The following is a 6,000-nucleotide window of genomic DNA, read 5'->3' on the forward strand; positions in this document are numbered from 1 at the left end:
TTGAAATACTCTTTTACTTGTTTCAGTCATTTGACTGCGGCCATGCTGGAGCACTGCCTTTAGTCGAGTAAATCGACTCCAAGACTTATTCTTTGTGAGCCTAGTACTTAGTGTATCGGTCTCTTTTGCCGAACCACTAAGTTACGGGGACGTAAACACACCACCATCGGTTGGCAATCGATGAAGGGGGGACAAACACAGACACACAAACATATACACGCACATACATACATATATATATATATATATATATATATATATATATATATATACGACGGGCTTCTTTTAGTTTCCATCTACCAAATCCACTCACAAGGCTTCGGTCGGCCCGAGGCTATAGTAGAAGACACTTGACCAAGGTGCCACGCAGTGGGACTGAACCCGGGACCATGTGGTTAGTAAGCAAGCTACTTACCACGTAGCCACTCCTGCGCCTATAGTGTAAAGAATATGTGAAACTATTATGTGTATAACCAATTTATTGTACAATAAGTTTTAACAACAAAATCTAATATGGACCACGAAGGTCCATATGAACCACGGTTGAAAATCAACACGTATCAACACATATACATTTACGTACATATGCGAACACCTTCCTCAAATGTGCGAACAAATGTAAGAACAACTATATAGATATTTACACAAAACACGACAGTAAGCACATTAACTATCCACATAATTATATAAGGGGGAACATTAATAACACTCTCCTATTAAACTCATACATCAACGCATATATATTCAGACCTACATCCTTAACCTTATCCTTAAATTAGCAGATGTCAAATTTTCGATGAAAAATTGCTTGTTTGTAGGTTAAAAACTAGCTCCTTTACCATTATGAGTAATTTGAAAAATACGTGGACGTATATATAGGAAGGGGTACTGAAAAGTTTCTGGCTTTAAGGGTCTCGCGAAAGGCGAAGATGGAGTCCCAAAATTCTGAGTTCCTTTACAAGGTTTAAAAAAAAATCTGATGGATCCTTGTGATAAGTTTGTGAATCTAAGAGTGAATATGTTGAATAAAATCATTATTTACTGCTTCTCCAGTATTTTCCTTTTACCTAAAGTCAGTACAATACACATATTATGTACATGTATACTACACATATTATGTACACGTATACTACACATATTATGTACACGTATACTACACATATACGTACATAAATACAGATGTTTGTAAGTATGTAGGTACTGGCATGCAGGCCCACATACACACAGGCAAAAACCACGTGTTCACCCACGCACTTAAACTAACATATTCACTCAGAGAGTTTAACGTTCATATTTCAATTCTTCACCATAATACACAAAATATGCTATTATCTCTCTCTCCTTTCTCCTCTCAATCTTTCCAGACACGCACACACACACACACACACACACACACACACACACACACACACACACACAATATATATATATATATATATATATATATATATATGCATATATATATATATATATATATATATATATATATATATATATATATATATATATATATATATATATATATATATATATGCATATATATATATATATATATATATATATATATATATATATATATATATATATGCATATATATATATATATATATATATGGGAGAATATACAAAAAATAACAACAGACGAGGACAGGTGGTGTAAATAACAAAAGTATATATTAGTATGACGCTCGGGAATACGGAAAGTCTTTGACGTTTCGAGCTACGCTCTTCAACAGAAAGAATACGGAGACAAGGAGAAAAACACGGAGAAAAAAAATTGAATAGTGTTCAGTCAACGGTCATGCATATATATATATATATATATATATATATATATGCATATATATGTATATATATATATATATATATATATATATATATATATATATATATATATATATATATGCATATATATATATATATATATATATATATATATATATATATATATATATATATATATATATATATATGCATATATATATATATATATATATATATGCATATATATATATATATATATATGCATATATATATATATATATATATATATGCATATATATATATATATATATATATATATATATATATATATATATATATATATATATATATATATATATATATATGCTGATTGGACCATGTCAGGTGGGGGAGAAGAGCCATGCAAGGAACGTCAAAATCACGGTGGTGCACCAGCATGACCGCAGCCACTTGGCTAAAACACATAAATAAATATATATATATATATATATATATATATATATATATATATATATATATATATAATATCAACACATTTCTCATACTCTAATATAAACACAGAGATAGGCTCGCAAACACAGTACACACACAGGGACACACTAACTCGCGCGCACATACACACAAAGCGACACACATGCTGTATATAAATCTTCGTTGACACCTACCTCTACCCCCGATACACTAATATATTCCATTCACTCTGAACGTAACATTCACTCAGCTGGAAACCAGGGCATTCCTGAAATGTGTTCATGACCGCTGTAACTACCACTACAAATGCTAATGCCTCTGCATCCACCCACTACTACCCTAAACACTAACACATTTATAACCACCACTGTTGCTACTACTATACATACTCCAACTAATACCCCTTACCCTTAATCTAACCACAACAATAACTTACCAGAAACACCACCACCACTACTGCCTTCACTATTGTATCCGACACTACAACTGTCGCTTTCACTACCACTAGCACCATCACCGCCACTACTGCCGCAACCTTCGCCACCACCACCAGCACCACTACAAAGACCATTACCAATATATCTACTACTCCAACTATCATTTCCACCACTACTACTACTACCACGGCTACCATAACCACTAATATACTCCCGCAAAAGTCTGCACCTTTTACGTGTCCCCGAAACAGAAAGCCACCACCACCATCACTACTACTACTGCTGCTGCCACTACCCACTGCACCACCACTACCCCCACCACTATTATTTGCTCCACCGCATCTATCTTCTCCGCCATCAGCACCATCACTACCGCATTACTTTGTATAATTCCCACTGATATCTCTATCAAGTATATCACCCAAACCACCTCGTTAAGCTCCACCACCCTGTCACTAAAACATCCACCCTTCATACCTCCACCCTTCATACCACCCCCGACTAACACCTTACCATTACTGCCACCTCTACCACACCATCAATTGTATACCGACCACCCTTACACCGCCAACACATCAAACTTCTACCATTGTATTCACCTTCGTAGCTAGCACCAGTACGTCACCAAACACCACCACTACAACAATAACAACAGCAGCAACAACAACAACAACTATCACATGTACAACCACGTCCTCCACCACTACATACAGCAGAATCACTGTAATGCAAAAGCCAATGTTATTTAGTCTGCTAGAATTAACACCATCATGATAAGACCCCCTCAAATAGCATTCCATCGTCATCAATAACAAGGGAAACATTGGATAATGTACTTTTAAGATACAGTTACAAAGTCAGGCTATTCACGACTGGGATGTGTTTGATCATAGGTTTGCTCAATCAAAGTTAAAAGGGAGGTAACGAATACAATAAAAATAGTAAACTGAGCACCGAGATCGAAACCCGAGCCATAAGCAACAACAAAAGGTTTAACCACGAATAGCATAAACCAAAAGGAGAAGAGATTCTAATTGGTCGTATATCTGCATTAGCTTATATCTCTCAATATATATATATATATGACGATATTATTATTATCAAAAATAATAATAATAATAATAATAATAATAATAATAATAATAATAATAATAATAGTAGTAGTCAGCAAGCTTAACCAATATAGGTAAATATACATAAAATTTTAGGATATAAAAAATAAATACCACCTATCCTAGAAAGACGACTCAACTCTCAAAAGCCACATATTTCTCACTATAAACAAAATACGCACGGATAATGTAGCGAATATAAGAAAAAAAATAGCTCTTACCTTTGAAAAACACAAAGAAAAGTGCAGTCATCTCAGTATCAACTGATTTCACCTTTAGTGCCAAGCACTTTGGAACATCAGCTGAGCTTAATGCGTGATTTGTTTATAGTGAGAAATATGTGGTTTTGAAGATGTCACTGAAGTGATAAATGGCAGTAACTAGCACCAGTATTGCCAGAGACACAGTATCAGGTACTGCAGAAGCTTGAGTTTCAAGACGCCACACCTGTTTAATATCCTCCTTAAACGCCTGCGAGACCAACATGGGAGTGGATACAGGTGTCTTGAAACCAAAACTGGGTCTTTTCCCGTCAAGAGTTCCTGATGAATCTTCCTCGCGGTAGGTCAGCAACATCAAATTCTCTCACTCATCAAATGCCAGATATCAGAGGGGGACTGAAGTAATGAAAGCGTAGCAAAACTGATGGCGTTTCCCCAGCATGGCCACTACTGTCGGACTGAAACGAGTAAAGACTATCTGTATATGTATGTATGTGTGTGTGTGTTGTATGTGTGTGTGTTGTATGTGTGTGTGTTGTATGTGTGTGTGTTGTATGTGTGTGTGTTTAGGTTAATCACTACTTCTTGACAATCGGTGTTAGTTTAAGTCCCCCTAACTAAGACGTTTGGCAAAAGAGCCCGATAAATTACAGTAATACCTCACTTTACAAGGACTCGCTTTACATGACCCCGGTTTACGAGTTTTATTTTTCAAGCACAAAATCTAAATTTTTAACGAAGTGCAAAAATTTCTACTACTATAACAAATGCATCTGTGTGTTAACGAGAAATTTACAGAGAGCGAAAGAAAGCTTTTAAGCAAACAACTTTAGACTTGCTTTTTAAAAAGAAATCTACGAGTCCGTCTCCGAGTGCTTGTGGATCAGCGATCGCGTCTACAAGTGATGGTGTGCGCGAATCTAGTGCGAGTGAAAATGATTCAGAAAACGATTATGATACTAATATTTTTTATTATAAATGATCTTGACATTCTTTTTACTTTACATAGAATATTCTATACATTCTACTGTTGTTTTATTGCCCTTTATTTTACGAGTATTATGAATTTTCTAGGTGAAATATTTTCCTGCGAACGAAATACGATTTATAACAATGCTACCATGAGAAATTATTGCTCTGCTTTACAAGTTTTCGCTTTACGAGTGCTCTCCGGCAACAAATTAACTTGTATATAGAAGCATTACTGTATGTACCAGGCTAAAATGTTAGTACTAGTGTCGATTTGTCCTCCCAGATAATTCAAGGACGTACCCCAGCGTGGCCGCTACCAATGAGACATTCATATATATTTAGTATATTATATACTATGTGAATATATACATGCTTGTTTACACATATAAGTGGATAAACTTACATAATGCATATTCTATTCATTTCTACTCTATTCTAGGTGTTAGAGAACTCGTCTAAAATATAAGAATAAGAAATACCTGCCAACTAATGAAGTAGACAGTGTTAGGAGATAAATGTAATGTAAATATTAATCACAAATTTTGGAACATGGCCAACAAGTTTAGTGGGTGACGGGTCAATTGATTACATTTACCCCGCTGCATTATTTTATCGTCAGCGAAATAATTAAAGGCAAAGATTGACCTCGGTGGATATTGAAATTAGAACATAAAGAAACGAAGAAATGCTACTAAGCATTTTGTCCGACTCGCAAACGATTCTGTCAACATACCAAAAATGATAATAATTTCCAGATGTTTCACTAATATACTGTAGCTCAATGGTCTCAACCGAACGCAGTGTGACAAAGCGACGAGTTAGAAAAATAACAAATGTTCTTTATTAACTGAAGGACAGCAATTACAAGAAGTCACTTCAGAATATATATATATATATATATATATATATATATATATATATATATATATATATATATATATATATATATATATATAATTAGTGTAACGATATAGGACAGTAGAATGTGAGGTTAATTGATATAGGTTAGTTAATATTGTCGAAG

The 6,000-nt window shown here is 34.4% G+C and overlaps 1 protein-coding gene across 2 annotated transcripts in view; it reads left to right on the top strand.

Annotated features, from left to right (window-relative positions):
• Positions 1–6,000, top strand: part of LOC106868422 (uncharacterized) — a 149,738-nt gene that overhangs the window by 102,661 nt on the left and 41,077 nt on the right. The gene's annotated exons all lie outside the window — the stretch shown is intronic.

The sequence above is a fragment of the Octopus bimaculoides genome, chromosome 7 (assembly GCF_046866305.1).
Source record: "Octopus bimaculoides isolate indiv1 chromosome 7, ASM4686630v1, whole genome shotgun sequence".
NCBI classification, from domain to species: Eukaryota; Metazoa; Mollusca; class Cephalopoda; order Octopoda; family Octopodidae; genus Octopus; species Octopus bimaculoides.